General features: G+C 45.6%; 1 long non-coding RNA gene across 2 annotated transcripts; it reads left to right on the top strand.

Moving 5' to 3' along the window:
• Positions 1 to 1,796: 1,796 nt before the first annotated feature.
• On the top strand, positions 1,797 to 22,770 carry LOC139043172 (uncharacterized). Of its 2 annotated transcripts, none has more exons than XR_011500249.1 (3): positions 1,797 to 1,949; positions 3,197 to 3,322; positions 22,752 to 22,770. It is a non-coding gene; the product is annotated as an uncharacterized lncRNA (long non-coding RNA). The 2 variants fall into 2 exon arrangements; XR_011500248.1 differs by lacking the exon at positions 22,752 to 22,770 and adding an exon at positions 9,317 to 10,193.
• The last annotated feature ends 1,518 nt before the right edge of the window (positions 22,771 to 24,288 follow it).

Genomic DNA, 24,288 nt, shown 5'->3' with positions numbered 1-24,288 from the left:
TCATGATCCAGTGTTGGGAACAGTGTTCTCCTACACAGATCCCAAACTCTCTAAATAACCTAATGCAGGGCCGTGAAATCAGTGATGGGATTTTATCCAGGAATCCTCCACCACACCCAGATGGTCTGTAGTTTTAAATGGGAAACAGTCCCAGCTGAACCCCTAGTCCTGCCTGGCCTATTCCCCTAGAAGGATGATGTTCTATCCTCTATTCAGACTTGCCATCTTAGGAGTCTCTCTGGACCAACTCATTTAAAAATGTGGGACTAGAAATGGAAACAACAATAAAAAATCCCTGTTGGTGGCTTGCCCAGGGATCCTTACCTTTTGGTAGATTTTGGTTTTCCAGAAGGTTGGTAAAGATGGAATCCCCACCAGGAAGCACAGGAACAGAAGAAGCAACCACAACCCACACACGATGGTGAGGTTGTGGTCACTATCTAAGAATGTTGAGCAGATGCTCAACAACAACTCAATATGGCTATTCAGAAATGAGAGAACATTCCATTGACTGAACTCCATTTTCTGAATCGCAAGACTGCCTGAGGCAACTGAGCTCTGAGAGTGTCCACACTTGCCTATAATCCCAGGCCTGCATCACAGAGCACTGAAGAGTCACAAAGGGTTTCAGAGGGTGGGGGAGGGGACATGAAGAGGGTGTGCCCATGGCCCCTTCCCCCCACCAGCCCAGCTGATCTCTCCATCCATCCTGGGCCCTCCAGGTCCCTCTGCCCTACCCTGCCATCCTATTTTCCAACTCTGTCCGTTCATCATATCATACAATTACATTAATGGAATTTTCTGCCTGTTCCACCTGTACTCCAGATATTACCTGGGCCCCCTTGACTGTTTGGAGAGCTTGACTTTGGTTTCACCAATTCCACTGCCTCGAAAGTCTGAAATGCTCCCTGGAATTTTTGCTAGTACCCAGACATTTACACTCAGAATCATATATGTCCTCAAATCGATCTTTCCTTTAGAATGTTTTTGCCTTACATGAACCCTGATATAGAACTTAAAGTTCTTTACTCATTTGGTTTTGTGAATGTTGAATAACAAATTTTAGTTTTTTGCTTCAGTCAGCCTTTACCGTCTTCAGCCAGTGGGGCTGGCTCAAATAATTGAAATGAATAATTCATTATTCAACATTCACAAGACTAAAATCAGTACGGGCATACCTCACTTAATGAAAGGGACATGTTTTGAGAAATGCATCATTAGGCACTTTCACTGTTGTGTGAACATCACACAGTGTACTTACACAAACCTAAGTGGTAGAGCCTACTACACACCCAGGCTATGTGGTGCTACCCGTATGGGACCACTCTCATGTATGTGGTCCATTAGTGACCGAAACATCGTTAATATTGTTACATGGTGCGTGACTGTGGTGGATGACAATGACAAAATGGAGTACCATTTTCAAGGCTTCTAAAATGGAGCTGGGAGGCCATTAAGGAAGTGGGGCTTATGCTTGTACACCACATCCACCACCAGACGTTAACTGAACTTTTGAGCTTTATCTGACAGCAGAGGTCACATCTTGAAGTATTTCCTCATTCCAAGAAGGGGCAGTCTGCCTAGGACCAACTATGTTCTGGCAAGTCAGCTCACCCCATGCCAGAACCAGTCATTAACTGTTCACTGTAGAGCTTTGTAAGCCTGTGTCCTTTCCTTTTATATACCCCTGCCTCCTTTGTCTTCCTAGGAGCACATTTGAGCTTCTACTCGAATCTACATCTCCTGAATTGCAATTTTTGAGACCCCAAATAAACTTTTTGGTTCTTTTGCAGTTTATGCCTCTTATTTGCTGACTTTACGTGGTGACAGAAGTGGGATCCCTAGCTACTGACCTTCAATTCTGGTGCCACTTCACAGACACAAGCAAGGTGCCTGCAAAGAATCTTTTGTGCTCTGTCGTCTCCTCCTGGTGGCTCTGGTTCCTGGTGGTAAGTCCTCCTGGGCCTGGACCACCCATTTTTGGTAGAGGTCCAGACTCTTTATGTAGGCGTCCTTTGATACTGGTTCTGGCCATCCTTCCATTGTCAGCTTTGTTAGAAACTTCTGTTTCTTTCACTCCTTTTCTGGGCCTTTGATCCTTTGGTAAGTTCATACAAATGAGAAGTCCATTTTCTAAGAGGACCACCGAAGAACAGCCCCACTCTGGGACTCCTGCTGGTTTTGTCTTTAAAGAATACAGACCTTCTACATGTAGATTTCTGTCCCACTGGGCTCAGATTACCCAGGGTGATTTAAAGCTTCGCTGGCCTAAATGGGGCTCCTTTGAAATACCTAAATTGGTTTATCTGTGCACTCAATTGGAAAAAGCCTATCAAACCAAACAAATAAAATGGGAAACTTTTTAAAATTGGTATCTTGAGGCCTCTAAATGAAACACTGAAAAGGACACTTCCTTGCAAGCCATAACAATGTCATAACTAAGAATTTCAAATGATTAAATGTAAATGCCATCGAGAAAAGAATATTAACTCCTCCTGTATTTGTCAGGGTTCTCTGGAGAACCAAGGAGATTATCTATATATATATAATATATATTAACATTGATATATAATAGAATATATAATCCATTGTATCTATATTTAAATTCATTTATTTAGTTCTATAAATTACATATATACACATAAAATTTATATATAAAAGAAACTTTGGCCTCGCCCCTAACTGCCTAAAAGAATTTAAGACAGAAGGCCTGTTCCAGGAAGGAGCTGTCAACGTAGGGAACTCTAGATGTGGTAGAGAAGAAGGTACCTAGCCGGGCCCATTTTACACAAGTTCTCTCTCATTTGTTTAGAGATGGCCCAGCAAACATTTGGTTTCCTGTCTCCTTGTGAATCGGCTTCCTCCTCTTTGAAGTCCCAAACCATGACCCCCAACCCCGCGACTTTGTAAAATATCTAAACCCTAACCATAGACCTGGCAGACACGCTGTAGACTGAGCAGCAGCATGAAGACCAGGGTCAACCTGATGACATTGTGGGTGGGACTACTGGCTGTTTGTCCACATCCTTGTCCTGGGTGCCCAGGAAGGCAGTCACCCAGCAACTTGCAGTGAGGTGTGGCGTGTGACTATGTTTCAGCCAATGCAATGGGAGTGGAAGTGGTGTGTGTCATTTCCAGGTTGGAACTTTTGAAAGCAGGTGTGTCTTCTCCGTGTTCCTTCTTTCTCCTTGTGCAGATTGGTTGCAGACAATGATACAGGCATCAGGAATGGCAGAGCCAAGAGACGGGAATTCATGGGTGACTGACACACCCTGTGGAAGAGAACCACCTGCCCAACACGAAACCCACCTTGGCCTGTAAGGTAATCACACATAAATTTCTACTCTCTGGTTATTCTTTTTCGGGATCTGCTTGTTATTTTCTTAACTATTATGGAAATATTTCAAATATGCAGAAGAGTACATAGTATGACCTCTATCTCCGGCCCCAATACCCAGAAAGAACAGACGTTAAATTCTGCCCTATTTGCTTCCGATGTTGCATTCATTTGCTGGGGCTGCCATGACAAAATACCACACGTAGGGTGGCTTAAACAATAGAAATTTATTTTCTCACGGTTCTGGAGGCTGAAGTTCAAGATCAAGGCGTTGGCCGGTATAGTCTCTTCTGAGGCCTCTCTCCCCGGCCGCTTCTCCCTGTGTCCTCAGACGGTCTTCCCTCTGTGTGTGTCTGAGTTCTAATCTTCTCTTCTTACGTGACTATCAGTCACATTGGATTGGAGCCTACCCATGTGACCTCACTTTACCTTAATTACCTCTTTAGAGGCCCTCTCTCCAAATACAGCCCTATTTTGAGGTCCTGGAGTTAGGACTTCAACATATGAATTTTCAGGGACATGATTCAGCCCACAACGATATCTCTGTTTTTAAGAAGCAAAATGTTGCCGTCACACCTAAAATTCACATTTCCATCCCGTTCTCCTCCCTCCCTCATCATAGGTATCAATATCCTAAAATTAATTACATTCTTTATGATTCCAAGAATATCCATGTGCATGGCTCCATTAACAAAAGATTACATTTTTATGCAGAGTCAAGACATACATGTGTATGTCTCCGTTAACAAATTCTTACATTGTTATGCACTTAAAAAATGTGCAGGAACAGCATCACACTGCACATGTCCTTCTTTGATTGGCTTTGGGCTATAAATGGGGAAGGAAAAACAGCAGCCGAGGGTAAGAGAATAAATAAACGGCTTATGCATAAAAACCCAAAAGGACAGATTTCCAAGAGCATCCAGGTTGGTGACCACGTGCAGGTTCTGGGAGAGTGGTTACCTGGAGAGGGCGTGGAAGCTCAGTGCCCTTTCCCCATGTCTTGCCCTATGCGTCTGTTCCATCGAGCTATTCCCGAGTCATATCCTTTTCTAATAAACAGGTAATCTAGTAAGTAAGAGGTTTCTTCTCTGAGTTCTGTGAGCCACCCTAGCAAATTCGTCGAACCGGAGTAGAGAGTCTTGGGAACCTCCTACTGACAGCCAGTTGCTCAGAAGCATAGGCGACAACCTAGACTTGCTGTTGGCACCTGCAGTGGGGGCAGTCTTGTGGGGCTGAACCCTTAACCTGTGGGGTGTGATGCTGTCTCTGGGTACATAGTGTCAGAATCGAGTTGAGTTGTAGGACACCCAGCTGGTGTCCCAAGAATTGCTTGTTGGTGGGGGGGACTCCCCCGACCCACAACCCCACACACATTGGAATTGGTACCAGAACCTAGGAACAAACTGTGAAAGATAAGCATCTTAGCTTGGGTTCCCATAACAAAATGCCATAGCGTGGGTGACTTAAACAACAGAAATTTATTTTCTCACCATTCTGGGGGCTGGAAGCCTGAGAGCAGGATGCCAGCATGGTCAGGTTCTGGCGAGGGCTCTCTCCTCAGCTTGCATAAGGTCCCCTTCTCACTGAGTCCTCAGATGGTGGGGTGTGTGTATGCGTGTGAAGAAACAGAAAGAGAGATCTCTTCCACTTCTGATGAGGCCGCAGTCCTATCTGATTTAGGTTCCACCATTATGACTTCATTTTCACCATAATTACTTCCTAAAGACCTTGTGTCTGGACATGGTCACAAGGGGGGGTCAGGGCTTCCATATATGAATGGTGGGGAGAGAGAATTCAGTCCATAGCAATAAATAAAGAGCAAATAAATAGAAACAAAGGTTTGGCATTTCTCTTTCTCATTTCCTTTCTTCCTGACTTTACTGTCTTGCTCTTTGTCTAGCTTCTTGAACAAGTAGCTCATTGGTTTCTAATTTTTCTTTTTAGATACATATGTTGAAGGTATCTTTCTTCTAAGTATTGTTTAATTCCATCCACCAGATTTTGTCATGTAGTGCTTTCAGCTATAAATATTTCCTGAGTTCCATATGAGATCCCTTTCAATGCAAGGTTCTATAAGTTCCCAGCCATTATTATTATTTTCTCATCTGTCGCTCCTTTTACAAGTATGAAATGTTCCTCCTTGTCACCATGTTGGTTTTGTCTGGAGCTTTACCTCCAGATTTCTATAGATATGCTTTTTTATTGACAGGTAAAGGACAAAATGAGGAAATATTTTTGCTATATATAAGCATGGTATCTGTCTACACTCCTGGGACAGTGTAGACTTCTAATCTGTCACTTATCCACCTTTGTGAAAAGGAATTCTAATATTGGCTCACTGAAGTCATTTTGGTCAACAGCACAGGAAATTGGTAATATGTATGTGTGGGGACCTGGAAATGGCCACCCCAAGATATGTCTCTTTGGCATCAGGATTATTTGAGGCTGATTGCTTTTGAGAAACTGGGACAGGGAAGGAGGAATGGAACTTGCCCTTTGTTAGGGCACATTTACATTTGTAAGGTAAATCTCTATCTGTAAAAGTTGCCTCCCTCTCTGTACCAGGAAGAAGAAAGGAGATGACCTTCTCTCTAAAAACTCTTAATCAATACCAAAGGCAAGGACTTAAATCTGCATTTTATTGTGCTAGTCTGGTAACCTCCTGTAACTGACTTTCCTCCCCCTCCCAATGTTGGCATTTCTTAAGGATTAAGCATCTTTCCTTAGGCTAGGAACTGATTGCTGAGCTCACCTGTGACCGCCCAGCTCCAGACAATCGACTTGAGTCCTGCTATGCCCACTGAGATAGCAGACCCACTACCTGCTGTGTCCATCAAGTGCCGACAGGGCAATCTTGTGACTATTGTGGGAGGGACATTTCAATCACATGTGAAACACCCCATTTGGCGGTATATAACCACTATGTGCACCCCACTTCTTTGGTGCCCTTTCTTCCTTCGGGAAGAAAGGCACCGGGCCACGGTTCCTCATAAAGCTTTGTCCAATTTTCTCTTGCTTTTCTGTCTCATGTGAATTTAATTCGTTCTCCAGCCAGACGAACCCACATTTGGGAAGAGGAAATGTCTTCCTCCCCTACATATGTTTTCATCAGTCAGATAGTCCATGTTGTGCTGTATTCACAACAAACTCCTAAGTCTCATCTAAAAATAACCAAGGTTTATTTCTCGAACATGCTCCATGTCATCAGGAGCTGGCTCTGTATTATCCTTGCTCAGTCTGGAGGATTGAGTAGATGGCAGCTAAAAGATGCTCGATCCAACTTCTTGCACAACTGCCAGGCAGGAAAAACACACTCCTACTGTTTGCCAAAGGTTTGTCTGGAAGAGACAGCCTCATTTTTGCTCAAGTTTCATTTGCCAAAGGCTCACAAAGTCACATTTGACTTTAAGGGGCCAAGAAGATACATCCCTTCTGTGTGCCAGAGAAGAGCCGACAATATTTGGTGAACGGCAGTAATAATAACTATACACTGTGCTCTATTGTGTCTTCCAAAGCTTATTTTTGCTTTTTGTTTGTTGATTTTTTCAAAAATTCCCTTCAGTTATGTGAGTTACCGTAAATCCTTCTAGTCAATTTCTTTAATAAGAAAACTGAAGTTAGCCAGAGTTAGCTTCTTTTGCTTAAAAAAAAAAACAACGGTCTAACGCATTAGACTTTGCGTTATAAATGTTACTGAGCAGCTTAGGAAAATGAACTTCAGTTTACACCTTGGGCTGGTCTTCAAGAAAGGGTACATACCGATTTTTGAAGGATAAGGTTTTAATAGGAAAAGAAGCAGGGCATGGCATGAGCCAATATTTAGATCCGAATAATTATTGGTGACTGCAGCATGTCAGGCAGGGAGCCAGCTGTTTTTGCATATGCTCTCTAAGTCAATTTTAATTCTTTATAAGAACAATATGAGGTGACTCTTACTATTCATCACTTATATATGCAGAAACTGAGGGTCAGGGAGGTGAAATGACCTGTGCAAAAGTCACTTAACTAGCAAATGATGGCTTTGTTTCAAGTCCATCATCTGATCAGGCAGAGGTGAAAGAGAAGAATGCAATGTGTGTTTTTGGGTAGTGGGTACTGTTCGGTTTGGCAGGACTGTGGGATACATGAAAGGCGGAGGGGCCCTTGAGTGCTAAGGCAGAGAGTTGGAGTCTATCAGGTAGGCAGTGAGAGGAAGGTTTCCGCATCAGAGAGGGCACTGGTGGAGCCATGCCTCAGAAACATTGATCTGCTATTGTCCTCTACGATGAAGAGAAATGAGGCACGCTGGAGGCCTGGAGACCAGTCGGAGGAGCATTGTAAAAACTCACATAGGCCTGAATGGGCATGGGTGTTGGCAATGGAAAAAGAAAAAAGTATTCTATCGAGTCTCCAGACGCCCAGGAAATTGCTGAACGAAGTCTGAGTTCTCCCTATGTAGATAGCTCATACTTTTCATTATCGATTTCTCAAGAACTTGCTCCCAGGAAAAACCCTGGATGGAGAACAAAACAGGTAAGTGCCCAAGTGAGAAATCTACAAAGCTCCTCTCCCCCAAAATCACCTCTTCCCCATCTGGCATGTCTGGTTCTGGCATGTCTTGCAGGTGGTCAGTCATGTCCATCACCTGGTTTCGGTGTGTGCGACACCTGTATCTGGTGTATCCGGCAGGTGTTTCTCACAAGACTTGTAGGTGGTTCAGACGTGTCCAGAAGGTGGTTCTCGCGTGTCGGGCACCTGGTTACAGTGTGCCTGGCATGTGGTTCAGGATTCTCCATCTAGTGGTTCAGGCTGGTCTAACAGGTGGTTCAGGTGTGTCCAGCCACTGTTTCAGCTGTTTCTGGAACCTGGTTCTGGCCTGTGCTGGACCTGTTTCTGGTGTATCCATCATATGGATCTGGCATGTCCAGCACAGTGTTTGGGCGTGTTCAGCAGGTGGCTTCAGCGTACTGGGCGCCTGGTTCCATCGTATCTGACCGTTGGTTCCGTGGTGTCTGGCAGGTAGTTCCTGTGTGTCTGGCATATGGTTCCAGTATGTTCTGAAGGTGGTTCCGGCGTGTCCGACTGGTGGCTACCATGTGTCCGGAACCTGATTCCTTTGTGTGTGGTTGGTGCGTTCACTGTGTCCAGGTGTTGGTTCCGGCGTGTTTGACAGTTGGTTCCCGCATGCCTGGCGGGGGATTCCAGGCTGTCTGGCAGGTTGCTCTGGCCTTTTCTGGAAATTGGTTCTGGCGTATCCAGGACCTGGTTCCGGTTTATCCAGCAGGTGATTTTGGCATGTCCGGCAGGTTGTGCTGGCGTGTTAGGCTGGTGGTTCCGGCTTGTCTGGCAGGTGTTTGTGGCATGGCCAGCACCTGGTTCTGGCGTATTCGGGAGGTGGTTTCAGTGTATCTGGCACATGGTCTCGGCATATCCAACAGGTGGTTGCGAAGTGTGTGACAGGTGGTTCCTGTGTGTCTGGCATGTGGTTCTGGTACGTTCGGAAGATGGTTCCAGCATGTCCTTTGGGTGCTTCTGACATGTCTGCAAGGTGGTTCTGGCGTGTCAGTGTCATGGTTCCAGTGTGTCCGGTGGGTGGTTCCAGGTGGTTCTGGCGTGTCTGGTGGGTGCTTCTGGTGTGTATGGCGGGTCATTCAGGCATGTCTGTATGGTGGTTCCAGAGTGTGCGGCAGGTGCTTCTGGCATGTCTGTTGGCTTTTTCCGGCTTCTAAGGGGCCTGGTTCCAGTGTATCCGGCAGGTGATTTTGGCTTGTCCAGAAGGTGGTTCCAGCGAGTGAAGCAGGTGGTTCAGGCGTGTCCAGCAGGTGGTTCATGTCTGTCAGTGATGTGGTTCCGGCATTTCCAGCACATGGTTCTGGCACTCTGAGAGATGGTTCTTTCATGCCCGTCATGTGATTCTGGAGTGTCCATCAAGTGGTTCTTGTGTATCCGGCAGGTGATTTTGGCGTTTGAGTCAGATGGTTCTGGTGTGTCCTGCAGGTGCTTCTGGCACGTTTTGGACCTGATTCTCACATCTGCGATGGGTGGTTCCACCGTTTCCAGATGATGCTTCTGAAGTGTCCAACAGTTGGTTCCAGCATTTAAGGCAGGTGGGTCACACAAGTCCCGCCCGAATCATTCGGCTGAGGCACGAATGATTGTCCTTCCACATGCTTAGGAGGAGAGAGACAATAGGATTTTAACCAACCACTCTTTGGAAGTTAAGAAAAACTCGCTTTCCACAGTGCTCTTACAGCATACTGGCAACCTCTCATGCCGCCCTTGTGCATGGGTGGAGAGAGTGTTCACAAAGCAGCTATGGAAGAAAGGCCAAGTTTGCTCAGCAGAGTCCTACATTGCCCTAAAATTGCAAGGCACAAAACACTGCCTCCAACCCTCAAGGGGAGATGAGCAATAATCCATCTTGCTTCCAGCTCTTTAGGAAGCTGAGAAAGAACTCACTTGCCACACTGTTCTTATAGTGTACCTTGAACATCTCATACAAAGGCACCTGAAATGCTGTTTATTTGGAGCCCTTAACTCATTGCTTTAGAACTTCTGCTTTTGGGGCATTTCCATCTTGCCAACCCGGCTCAGACAAAATGCCTACATCTTCTCCTTAAGCAAGGAGGCTGAGGCCCGAATGATTGTGCATCCACATGCTTAGGAGGAGAGAGACAATAGGCTTTTAACCAACCGCTTTTGTGCACTGGAGGAGAGAGTGTCAGAAAGCACCTATGGAAGAAAGGCCCCTTTGCTCTCAGCCGTGCCCTACATTGCTCTAGAGGTGGAAGGCACAAAGCACTGCCTCCATCCCTCAAGGGGAGACAAGACACAAACCATCTTGCTTCCAGCTCTTTAGGAAGCTGAGAAAGAAGTCGCCTTCCACAGTGCTCTTATAGCACATTGGGAACCTCTCATACACAGGCAGCTGAACGCCATTTCCTCCCAGCCCTTAACTCGCTGCTTTAGAACTTCTGCTTCTGCCACATTTCCCTCTTGCCAACCCGGCTCAGGGGTAATGGCTACATCTTCCCCTTAAGCAAGGGGGCCAAGGCCCGAATGATTGTGATTCCACAAGCTTAGGAGGATAGAGACAAGAGGCTTTTAACCAACTGTCCTTGTGCATTCATGGAGAGAGTGTCAGAAAGCCCCTATGTCAGAAAGGCCCATTTGCTCTCAACCATGCCCTATATTGCTCGAGAGGTGGATGGCACAAAGCACTGCCTCCATCCCTCAAGCGGAGACAAGCCACAAACTGTCTTGCTTCCAGCTCTTTAGGAAGCTGAGAAAGAACTCACCTGCTGGATATGCTTGAACCAGGCACCTTAGAGGCTGGAAAAACCCGACAGGCATGCCGAAAGCACCCGCCGAACACTCTGGAACCACCACACAGACATCCCATAATGACCCAGCAGACTCACCGGAAGCACCCACCGGACACACCAGATCCACCTGGAACCACCCACTGGACACACTGGAAACATGAGTCTGACACACCAGAACCAACTTCCAGACATGCTGGAAGCACCTAACGGACAGGCCGGAACCATCTTCTGAACCTACCAGAACCACATGCCACACACTTCGGAACCACCTGTTGGATATCCCAGAACCAAGTACCAGATACACTGAAACCACCTCCCAAATATGCCAGAACCAGGTGCCAGACACGCCACAAACACCTGCCACACAAGCTGGAACCACCATCCTAACACGCCAGAACAACCGGCTGGATACGCCAAAATCACCTGCCAGATACACCGGAACCAGGTCCTGGATACGCCAGTACCAATTTCTGGAAAAGGCTGGAAAATCTGCCAGACACGCCAGAATCACCCACCGGACATGTGGGAACTAATTGCAAGACAGGCCGGAACCAAAGCCAGGACACTCTGAAAGCATCAACCGGACAGGATGGAATCAGGTCCCAGACACACTGTTGCAACCTGCTGAACATGCCGGAACCACCTTTCGAATGTACCAGAACCATATGCCAGACACACAGGAACCACCTGCCAGACACCATGGAACCAACTGTGAGATACACCGGAACCAGGCTCCCAGTATGCTGAAGCCACCTACCGAATATGCCAGAACCATGTGCCAGACACGCTGGAACCATGTGACGGATACACCAGAAACAGGTCCAGCACAGGCCAGAACCAGGTGCCGGACACGCCTGAAACAGCTGCTGGACACACCTGAAACACCTGCTAGACCAGCTTGAAACACTTGACAGACAGTCTGGAACCACATGCTGGGCACACCAGAATCAGGTGCCCGACATGCCAGAACCACCTGCTGGACACGCCTGAAGCACCTGCCAGTCTTGTGAGAACCACCTGCCAAGAACTCCAGAAACAGGTGTTGTACACGCCAAAACCAGGTGCTGGACATGAATGAACCACCTTAAAGAAATGCCAGAACCAAGTCCCAGACACGAGTGAGTCACCTGCAAAACATGCCAGAACCAGGTGCCTGACATGCTGGAACCACCTGCCGCTCACGTCGAAATCACCTGCCAGATACGCCGGAACCATGTGCTGCACAGGCGGGAATCACGTACCAGACATGCCGGGACCACCTGTTGGATATGCCAGAACCAGGTGCCTGATTCACTGAAACTACCTGCCGGGCACACAAGAACCAGGTGTCAGACAGGCCTCGACAACCGACAGGGCACGTTGAAATCACCTGCATGATACCCCGTAACCATGTGCCAGAGAGAATGGGACCACCTGCCGGACACACCGGAGCCACCTTTCAGATATGCCAGAACCACATGTTGGACACGCCAGAACCATCTCCCGGACAGACCTGAACCACCTGCTGGACACGCCAAAATCACCTGCCTGATACGCTGGAACCAGGCACCTTGGATGCTGGAAAAACCTGGTAGACATGCCGTAACCACCCGCCACACACTCTGGAACCACCACACAGACATGCCAGAACGACCCGCCAGACACACTGGAAGCACCCACCAGACAAGCCAGAACCACCTGGAACCAAATGACGGACATGCTGGGACCATGACTCTGACACGCCAGAACCAACTCCCGCACATGCCTGAAGCACCCAACGGTCACGCCTGAGCCATCTTCCGAACGTACTAGAACCACATGCTAGACACTTCGGAACCACCTGCCAGACACTTCGGAACCACCTGTTGGATGTGCCGCACCCAGGTACCAGGTACTCTGAAACCACCTGCCATATACGCCAGAATCAGGTGCCAGACATGCCACAAACACCTGCCACGGAGGCCGGAACCATCAGCGTAACACATTGGAACAACCTGCTGGACACGCCAAAATCTCCTGCCGGATACACCAGAACCAGGTCCTGGGTACACCAGAAGCAATTTCTGGAAAAGGCGGGAACAACCTGCCGGACACACCGGAATCACCCCTGGACATGCGGGAACCAACGGCCAGACATGCTGGAACCAACACCTGGACACTCTGAAAGTACCAACCGCACACGATGGAATCAGGTCCTGGACACATGGTAGCCGCCAGACGGACATGCTGGAACCACATTCAGAGCGTACCGGAACCACATGCCAGACACGCAGGAACCACCTGCCAGAAACCATGGAACCCACTGTCAGATACGCCGGAACCAGGCACCCAGTACGCTGAAGCCACCTGCCGAATATGCCAGAACCATGTGCCAGCCACGCTGGAACCATGTGATGGATACACCAGAAACAGGTACAGCAGAGGCCAGAACCAGGTGCCTGAAATGCCAGAACCACCTGCTTGACACAGCTGAACCACCTGTCAGTCTTGTGAGAACCACTTGCCGGATACACCAGACGCAGGTGTCGCACATGCCAAAACCAGGTGCCGACATGACGGAACCACCTGCAAAACATGCCAGAACCAGGTGCTGGACATGCTGGAACCACCTGCCGGACACGTCGAAATCCCCTGCCGGATACGCCGGAACCACATGTCACATGTGCTGGAATCGCCTACCAGACATGCCGGGACCACCTGTTGGATACGCCGGAACCAGGTGCCTGATTCACTGAAACTACCTGCCGGACACGCCAGAATCAGGTGTCGGACACGCATGGAAAACACACAGGATATGTCGAAATCACCTGCATGATATCCCATAACAATGTGCCAGAAAATAAAGTACCTAGGATGTGTGAAATCCTATTGAGGCATATTCATATAATGCATTTATTATCATCTTTCTCACTTTTTCTGTTTTATTGTTATAATTTTTTTTTTGAGGAAGATTAGCCCTGACTAACATCTACCACCAATCCTCCTCTTTTTGCTGAGGAAGACTGGCCCTGTGCTAACATCCATGCCCACCTTCCTCTACATTATATGTGGGACTCCTGCCACAAAATGGCTTGATGAATGGTGCATAGGTCTGCACCCAGGATCTGAACCGGCAAACTCCAGGCCACTGAAGGAGAACACGCAAACCTAACCACTGTGCAACCAGGCCGGCCCCAAGTTTTCTGTTTTTTTAAAGCAATTTCAATTCTTGCATTTGTTTCACCAGCAGTGGTATCATCATCTTGGACAGTTTCCTCCAGAGTCACAGTATCTAAAATTTGGAGCATTTCTGTTGCTTGTTTGGATAAGTGATGTCAGAATGTCTAGTAAATCTTCCCTAGGAGAACTGTCTAAAAGACGTCTCAATTTAGCAACTGCAGGGACATGTATATTCAACATTTCAATCGATAGTAGTTCATTTTTGTAGAACTCTTCTGATAATTCTCCCAGCTTCTCTTTAGTTTTACAGGTGTTGAAAAATCCCTCAAGTCAGTCCAACAGTTCCACTTTAACAGCAGGATATGACTTCTCTTTTAAATCTGTACCATCTGCAAACAGCACAGGCGTGTGGTCAACAAAAGTGAGTGGGAATTGGGCTGGGTACTGCCCACAATCTGAACCATCAGTGCCGCGGCCCCAATCCTGTGCAGTGGTGGCAGATCCTGAGTATTGCTGGCCAGGTAGGTCATGCTGGGGATGAGACTTAGGATGGTGCTCTGCAGCCCTCGAGCAGGCAGCTCCACACCAGCTGCCAGTTGCAAGTCCAGTCCACACTGGGTGCACATGGGGGAGCTTGGAAGCAGGCAGCCATCTGGGTGAGCAGCAGCAGGAAGTGGCTGAAGGAAAATTATGGGAAGATGAAGGGAGAAAATGTATAATAAATAAAGCTTGCCTTGTTATGCAGATAAATCTCTCAGTTAAAAAAATTCTCTAGGGGTTGGCCTGATGGTTCACTGGTTAAGTGCGCACGTTCCGCTTCGGTGGCCTGGGGTTTGCCGGTTCTGATCCCGGGTGCAGACATGGCACTACTTGGCACGCCAGGCTGTGGCAGGTGTCCCACACATAAAGCAGAGGAAGATGGGCGTGGATGCTAGCTCAGGGCCAGTCTTCCTCAGCAAAAAGAGGAGGATTGGCAGCAGTTAGCTCAGGGCTAATCTTCCTAAAAAAAAAAAAAAATTCTGTAGGGGCTGGCCTGGTGGCACACGGGTTAAATTCACACATTCTGCTTTGATGGCCTGGGGTTCACCAGTTCAGATCCCAGGTGCGGACCTACACAACACTTATTGAGCCATGCTGTGGCAGGCATCCCACGTATAAAGTAGGGAGGATGAGCATGGATGTTAGCTCAGGGCCTATCTTTTTAAGCAAAAAGAGGAGGGTTGGTGGGGAATGTTAGCTCAGGGCTAATCTTCCTCAAAAAAAAAATTCTCTAAGAGTCATTCTCTTTCTGGTGCAGATGCTTTTACTAATGGAAATTTCCTTTAGAAACATAAATTTCCTTTCCAAAGAGGAAGTCTATCCTTCATTTAAAGCAGTCAAGGTGGAGATCAAGAGTTTTTCTTGCATCTGCTGGCTCTCGATTGCTTTTGGCTCCAAATAATTTGTATGTCAAAGTACCATACTTTGGGCATCTTCAGCATTCCTTCAAGAAGAAACAACTTGTTCTTGGAAGTCTCTGTCTCCTCCCCAACCCAGATGCACTCAAGCTGTTAGGGGCCAACAGCAAACAGGGTTCTGCCTCAAGAAGCTTTGGGGAAGCCTCTTCACCCTCAAAGGCCTGAGACACACGAGAGGGATAGATCACTGCAGGTTCTTCAGCCATTGAAAATAATATAAACAGTTCCATTCTCATAAATTTAACAACTTGAAAACAAGGAACAACTTACCAAAAATTTCAAACTAACAAAACTCAACCAAGATGATAGTATTTTCCTCAATCGGGCGCTGCTAGCCAAGCTTTTTGCCACAAAACTCAAGACTTGGATTCATGCGACACACCTGAAGAAAGCACAAACTCTGGGGGGAACTGCACATCATTTGGTGACTTAAAAATAAAGATTTCTCCAAATGGAAGCAGACAGTATCTGATGCGAAGGTTTCCAAGGTGTCTGGACCAGGTCTGTTGGAAGTTTGTCTGCCAAACCTTTGAGGATGACATGACACTTCAGATCATCTCCAATGCCTATGATCTTGATAACATGCAAACTTCAGGTAAAAAGTGCCAGAGAGTTCTCCCTCCTCTCCCTCCGTGTTCCTCAAATGTGGCCACAATAGGTTTCCAATCTGTGTGTTTTTCCTCCAACCTGGGACATGACTCCCAGAGAAGCTCCTTCCTGGCCTCGAGGGACGAGAGGCTACTGAAAGTGGAAAAATCTGACTGCAGATCAACAGTGCTTTCAGAGAAAGATGGCAATCAAAATGGGGACATGTGAAAGTTAATAAACGGAAACGTAGTTGAAATAGTGTTGGAAGGCTAATAGAGGGAGTTCTCATGCCCTATGTCAAAGGCGCAGTGCAACAGGAAGAATAAAGACTTTCTCTTCCTGACCAGTCAGAAACTAACCCAAGGAGAGACTGTCACAACTCTGCCGATGAAAAGCCACTGCCCTCAAGACTGTGTCCAATAGCCCCCACAGTTTTCCCCACTCTGAGATAAAAGAGCTTCTCCTCTCTTCCTTGCTGGGTGCTCCTGCATGGCTTGCCATGGTTGCACACTCCAAATGGCTATTCTTTGCTAATCCCAGATAAACCAATTTTTGCCAGAGAAATAACTGGCTGTCTATTTGTTTAAGGGCAAGACTTGTTAATAGGCAAGAGATGTAGAGAAAACATTTGATACAATCCAACTCCTGTTTGTCATAAAATTTTCTAGCAAGTTTGAAATAGATGGAAACTACTTTCACTTGTTGAAGGTCGTCTACAGAAAATGCACAGTTGACTTCATGCTTAACAGGGAAAGACTAAATGATTCTCCCCACAATAAGGAACACGGAAAGGAATACCACTTTCACTACTCTTATTCAACAAAATACTGAAGCTTCTGGCAATAACAGAAGTAAAGGAAATAAAAGCCATAGAGTTTAGAAAGGAAAAAATGTAACCATTCCTAGTTTCATTGTTGTCTGTGTAAAAAAACTCTGGGAATCTACAAAAAAAAAAAAATCAGAACTAATACATGAGTACAAAAAGTTCACCAAGTACAAAGTACAAGATCAACACACAAAAGACCATTTTATTTCTACAACTAATGATGAACCTGCAGATGATAAACTTGAAAATGCTGTATTATTTAGAACCACTCCGAAGAACATGAAATATTCAGGCATATATTCAGGAACATGTGTACAGGATCTGATGCTGAAAATTATAAAATACCGATTACAGTGATTAAAGAAGATGCAAATAAATTGAGAGCCTTACTATTGTCAAAGACAAATGCAGCAGAAATTAGTTAAAGTGGTGAAAGCAGATTTTATTCAGTAACAGCTGACAGAAGCTGAGCTGCGCTCAGATTTGTACGGAGGTGAATCTAGAATTTTAAAGACGGAATGAAGGAGCAGGGTTCAGGGGCTCAGTAGAGTCAAAGAAGTAAAAAAGTACAAAGGTTGGTCAGTGTAACTGTGATTAGACCCACTGTGTTCGTTACTTTGCAGTTATCAAAGTTAGGATTCTATCCTCACTCAGAAGTTGAGAGAAAGAGGCTCTATCTGTCTTAATGATCGTATTTCAAAGGAGTGGCTCTTAGGTCCTTTAGAGAATTGTGAGAGATACATATCTACAGTTGTAAGCCCTCTTTAGTAAATACTCTAAGAAGGGGGATCAGAGGCCTATAATTGGGTGTTGACTAAAATAAATAGCAAATTTTTCTGTCAGCTTTGAGCTCTCAGGAAGGCATTTTAATGGTGGGCTGGAGTCATTCCGGTTACACAGACTTATGCAGCTAGAAGCCACGCCAGAGTTTGGTTGAGTCTCCTCCTGGTGTGGGGGTTTGGAAGGAGTTGTTATGTGCTGAGAATTCTGCAGTCCTCACCATGTTACTGGATAGAATAATGAGGACAGGTCTCAATTATCCCCAAATTGATCTATAGGTCTAATATTATTCTAATAAAAATTCCACCACAGTTTGTAGACAGAGACACCTTTTTCTAAAATTTATATAGAAAGGCACATAGCTGAGAGTAGCTAAAACAATCATGACAGGAAGAATAATGCGGCAGTAAACACTTTAACAATATTTAGTATTGCCTTGTACATACTGTAATCACAGCATCATCATTTTCATTGTAGGACAGCTACATAAATCAATGGAACAGAGTAGAGAATCCAGAAATGGACCACAGAGTTATACCCTAGTGATCTCTGACACCAAGAGTGAACCTTAATGTAAATTATGGACTTTGAGTGATAATGATGTGCCTATGTATGTTCATCAATTGTGAAAAGTATACTACTCTGATGAGGGGTATTGACAACAGAAAGGTTATGCATATGTGGGGGCAGGGACTATATGAGAACACTGTGTATTTCATTAAATTTTGCTGTAAACGTAAAACTGCTCTAAAAAATAACATCCATTGATTTTTTAATAGGCAATGCAAGAATACCTTGTAGTGATTAAACTGGTCATTATTTTAGCTGTGATGGATACAGAAACTTGCACATCTGATAAAATTGTACAGAACTAAATACACAGGAACAAATTAGTACAAGTGAAACTGGAGAAATCTGAATAAGATAGTGGATTGCATCAATGCCAACAAGCTGGCTGTGGTATCGTCCTATAGTTTTGCAGAATGTTATCATTGTAAGGAACTCGGTAAAGTGTACACTGGAACTTTTGGAGTTATTCCTTACAGCAGTGTAGAATCTACAATGATCACACTATAAATTTCAATTAAAAATAGTTGGCAAATGGAAAGTCAGTCTATGTTTTAAGTTAGGAAGTTTCATTAAATGGTCAGTCCCATTATTTTATAAATTGAATACAATGCCAATAAAAATTTTAACGAGCTTTTCTGTTGAGTTAGATAAATGATCCTACATGGAAAAAATAAACGCATAAGCTAAGCTAGGAAAATATGGACCAGGAAGAACTCTGAGGGAGGAGCTGGTCTATCACACGTTAAAAATATTGCAGAGACTGTAATGCGACAGGAGAGGATTGTCGCATGCACAAGAAGAGGACAGAAGGGAAAGGGAGGGGAGAGGGTGGCAGAGGTCAGGGGAGTGGGGGAGGGGTGGCCTGATTGGAATTTGTTGACACGGGGAAGCTGGAGCTCACTAAGTAGAAGGCAGGCATCCTATGTGATGGTTTAGGGAGCACATGTGGCTTTCTCTGGCGGTCCTGTGTTGAAAGCAGAACGAGAGTTTTGGAAACTGGCAGTTACTGACCAAGTGCTGACTGTTCTGTGCTGAATGCTGCAGGGGCTGTGATTTGGCTTCTTGGGATGTTTGCTTCCCACGTTGGGGGGTCAGAGTTATACTGTCATATATGATCTGTCCTTTGTCCATTTGTATATTCAGTCTCAAAAAAACAGTTGGTGCACAAATTCATCAGTTAGCTCGTCATTAAAAAATAGTCTCTTGGAAAGTTAAACCTTCGAAAGTTAAAAAGATGAAAATGGTAAAAAGATGAAAGATGCCAAATAAGTTTTATAGATAAATATGAAGAAATTGAATAAGAATCTCAAAATAAAATGTCCAGCAGTTAAGTATATTTACTTGAGAATATATCATGCAAACTATGTTTCAGTAGAGTGTCATTTTTATTATCAGCATAGGAGAAAAGATGAGTTATGGAAGGGATTCTGCTCATGCTCAGTTATTTCCTTTACTTAACATTAAATCTTGAATAAAGTATAATGTCAAGCTGACTCATTTACTCCTTCATTTTAAAAGCTGAAGACTATTTCCTTGGTTTTTAAATAATGAGGTGTAAACGAGGGGGTGAGGTGTTGAAAATAACTTCCACTGAGATTGACAGTAGCAATTGCTCTTGATTTTTTTGAGAGTCGTGGGGTCACCCATCAAAGCAGGAATGCTATTTATGTTCAGAAATTAAGAATCTGAATTTTATTAGAAATTTTGACTTTTATGCACCCTCAAAAAGTAAACTTAGGAATTTATTTGAATTTTTAGCTCTGTTGAGGTATGAGTAATAGACAAAAAATGCACACGTTTTCTATATGTGTATTGATTAGTTTGGACATATGCATACACCCATCATATCATCCCCACAACCAAGTGCTGAACACATCCATGACCTCCAAAACTTTCCTTGTGATTTTTGTGTGTTTTTTTAAGCTTAGGAATTTCATGGATTTTAACCTAATGCTCAGATAAAAGAGGGAGAAGATGAGGTGTACGTTGTTTCATTGTGGTACCTTAAGACATAGACTTTCAACATACACATGACTTCTGAAAAGCAACATTTATTACTCTCACAATGAAATATTTTCTCCTATTTCCTTCAAATATATGGCCTTCTTATTCTACCCCCCACCCACTTCCTTTTTGAGTAGGGACTCAGGAGAAATTTCCAATGGTACTAACAAACAGGGTCCAAGGGGTGGCTGCCCCTCAGCCCTGCAGGCTTTTCCCTTGTGAGAAGCGACCACTTTGCACATGTGTGAGCCAGTGTGGAACAGGACAGAGTATGTCTGCAGACTGGTTCAGCCTGCTGAGCCCCTTTGCTGCTTCTAACCTATGGCCACGAAAAAGGCTAAATGGAGGGAAATTAAACTTTGATGTGTTGATGATTGAAAAGGAAAGTGCCTTGCTCTCTAAGGGATAAAGTCATTTGGAGGAAAATCAAATAACTATCATAGTTATTTTTTCCTATCTTATTTTTCCGCTGAAGCCACTAGATATTTCAATCTTTCTGACTTCCTAACAGAATCCAGTAGTACTTTCCTTTTCTAAGGCCAATGAACTGTTATGTAAGGGGCTTCTCTTGCTTTTTCCAAACCCTCCTGGGATTCTGTTTATCTACTGTTCGTTTTTCACCCCCTGCTTTTCAGATTGCTTTGTTCACTGTCCTTGTCAAATAAATGTGGCTCATTAAAATAACCAGCATTAATATGTATCTCTTTCACTGCAATTTATCTAATAAATATGCTGAAGATTTTCTGTATTCTGCATGTGAATCCTTTGTTGAATATTGGAACTGGGACAATCTCTTCGCATCCTGTGACTTGCAAATTCCCTCTTGTAATGTGTCTTATGATGAACCGAAAGCCTAAATTTTAGTGAATCCCAGTTTACCGATATTTCTTGTATGGAGAGTGTGTGTGTGTCTTCTTTGAGAAGTTTTTTCTACCCTGTGGTCCCGAGGATGTTTTCTTATGTTGTCTTCTAGAAGTTTCATTATTTTACCTTTCCCCTTTAGGTCAAAGTGTCCAGGAATTGAGTTTTGTGTGTTGTGAGGGTAGGGCTCAAGGTTTCCTTTACATCCATATGCCCGTCTCTACGAGTAATAACAGGCAGCATTGGGACAGGTGGACACAAGCCTGGGAGTTAGGGGTCCTGTATTCTCAGCCTTACCCTCCCTTTAAAGCACCCTCTGAACGTGGGCAGGTGACTTTCCCAGTTCTCCCTCCTCTCAGAATCCTTCCTTCCTCTCTTCCTCCTATCCTTCATTCCTCCCTCCCTCGCTCCCTCCATTCTTTCCTTCCTTCCTTCCATCTATCCACCCGAGCATCTGTCCAGGTATCAATCTGTCCAACTGTCCTCCTGCCTGTTCGCCGGTTTGTCCTTCTTCTCTCCTTCCATCCTCTTTCCTCCCATGTCTCAACTTCTCTTCCTTGTCTTTGTTCTTCCTGCTTTCCCTGTGACCCTCCATTTGTCCGCTCTTCCTCTGTCCATCCAGGTATCCCCTCTATCTGTGCCTCTACCTGTCTCTTTGTTGCGTCTCTCTCTTCTTCAAGCACACTGTCTCTCTTGGGTTCATCTCACTCACAGGCTCGAACATCCCGCTACTCACACAATCCCTCCTTCTGTCACTCACATTTATGGCTCACCTGTGAATGGTTGTCCTGGGACAGCCACTGTTGGAGTGCAGATGAGCCTGTGGGGCTTCACCCACTGTGTGGGGTCTCTGTGTCTCCCAGACGACAGCCCTTTCCACAGCTCCTGAGCCGGGCAGCACGTTCCTGCCTACTTCCTCATTGCTTGAGCAACCAGAAGCCACCACAGGCCTAGGGGGCCCCTCTTCCTTCCCCAGAGGAGCTCTCCAGCCCCACACCTCAACTGACCAATTCTTACTGGGCAGCTGGGAAGCCGAGGTGTGCAATTCTGCTTTGAGGGCAAGCATGCTGATCACAAGGATTATAGCAATATTTCAATCTGATGCAGCCCTCAGAGAGCCCCTGGTCTTGTGAAAGTCACAGAAAATTCTAATACAAGGTGGGATGTTTTGAGGAGAAGCACCTGGCATCCTTTGGGTTGGAAGAGCTCTCTGGAGGGAGTTTTGCCCAATTGGGGTCTTTAAGAAGGAGTAGGAGTTATATAGGGAAATAAGGTGTGGAGCGTGTTCCTGGCAGAGGAAATTGCATGAGCAATGGCCCTGTAGGCAAAAACAGCATAGTGTATGGGAGAAGTGACAGGAATTTTGTTTGCCTGAAGCACAAAGCCTAACTCAGAGTGAATGCATCAATGAGGCTGAAGAGTCAGCAGGAGCCAGATGTGCAAGGGCTTTGAGTGCCAGGTCAAGAAGTTTGAACTTAACCCTGAAGGCCTTAGGGAGCCACGGGTGATGCTAGAGCAGGAGTGTTCTAGTGAGATCTTCATTTCAGAAAAATGCTTCTAATGTTCAAGGCAGAGAACATCCTTTAGACAATGCATCCAGTGAGCATGTTAGGGTGTTGGTTCCGGTGAGAAAAGATAAGACCTACCTGGGACGTGAATGAACAGAAGGAATGCATTGAGGAGCAATCTGTAGGTGCAGTTGGTGTTACCGGCAGGGGAGGGAGGAGGAGCTGAGAGATATGCTGGCTTCAACTTGGATGAGCGCAGCATTGGGTGGTGGTTCCACTGGGAGCAAAGGCAACAGATGATACTGAGTTCAGGCTTCTGATCTGGTCTCAGCCCAGCTCTCAGTGATGGCCATCTCTCTCCCTCTCTTCTTGCAGCCAAGGGGCACGACCTGAACGCCCTCACACTCAACTCCACCATCTCCAACATCCAGTATTTGACAGACATGAGCAAGAGCTCAGCCACATTGAACTCCACTGAGAGAGTCCTGCAGCACCTGATGAGACCCTGGTGCCAGCAGCTCCCGGCAGGATGAGTCCCAGCCAGCCACACCCCACCTGCTGTCTCTCCTGCTCGTCCTTCTCCTGCCTCCTCCCCTGCTTGGATCCTTGTTCAAGAAGAGCAGCCTGGGCCCCTTGTCTTGGGCTGTAGACTGATCTCCCTCAGGGAAGTCCCTTTTCTGAGCATTTGAGAGTCATGAACACTTTCGGTGACCACCCCAGTTTTCACTCTTCCCACTGACTGCCAATTTGCTCCTCCCTCCCTCTGGCCCCCATTATCAGAGGATTCAGGACATCTCTCTAGAGTCCCCACATTCCTCTCTCCCCGGGCCTGCGGAGGAAGGGGCAGCCTCCAGCATGGAAGCTGTCTGCACCTACCACCCTGACCCCATGGCTCATGATGGAGAGTGTGACAGAGACCCCATGTGACAGAGAGCAGCATTCCTGGGTGCGGAACCAGCTGATCCACCCTGTCACCCCGAGGGGCCTCTACTCCCTGCTCAGGGACAGCCTTTTTGTCGGTGGTGAGTGTTCGTGCTGAGCTGGATTGACAGTGATCGTTACTTATGCCTGTTCTGCTTTATTTCATCTCTAACACGTCAGCCCAGGTTCTGAGTGGGGGACACAGAAACCGCATATGTAAAAAGTTTCAACTTACAAACGGAGACTATGTAAATGGATTTGTTGATCCCAATAAAAAAAAAATGTGAACTATCTCACTATTAATTTTTATATAGATTGCCTGGACAAATGGTAATATCTTGGTTATAATGGGTTTAAATATCCCATTAAAAATTAGTTTCACTTGTTTATTTTTACTTTTTTAAATGTGAGTATTTAAAAAAAGTTTAAATTTCATTAGATAGAGTGTGAAATTCTACTGTTGGACAGCACTGTTCAAGACGTGAAAATAAAGCCCAGAGAAAGTGGTTAGGGACAACTTTTCCAAGGAAAGGAGTCAATCTGACCCACGTGGCAAGATGCAGACAACAGTCTCATACACACATACATACACACACACACACTTAGAAAGCAAGACCAACATCATCATAGAGTTGAACCACTACTTCTCAAGTGGCAAGAGCTTGCAGTCCTACATTGCTCTAAGTGGACGAACCTCAGGAAAGGAGCCAGGAGTCAAGAAAATTTACCAACCAGGAAGATCTAAAACCAGAGAGTAAAGGTCAGGATCTTTGGTGAAGTTCCCAGCGGTGGATTCTGTTAGAGACTCAATACGTTAGCGAGAACTTTGCAAGAAGGGTTGTTACAGAACTCACCTATCCTTTCCTATGTAAAAGTACACAAGTTTCGTAAAGAATACTAGCTCCTGCCAATCAACGAAAAGATGGTAGAACACGAATATCGCCCTTGTAAATCACTCCTGGATTAGTGAGCCAGTCAGGGAACAGATGAC

Source organism: Equus asinus, unplaced genomic scaffold, assembly GCF_041296235.1.
Source record: "Equus asinus isolate D_3611 breed Donkey unplaced genomic scaffold, EquAss-T2T_v2 contig_193, whole genome shotgun sequence".
Lineage (NCBI taxonomy): Eukaryota > Metazoa > Chordata > Mammalia > Perissodactyla > Equidae > Equus > Equus asinus.
This window is presented reverse-complemented; position numbering and strand designations above follow the sequence as displayed.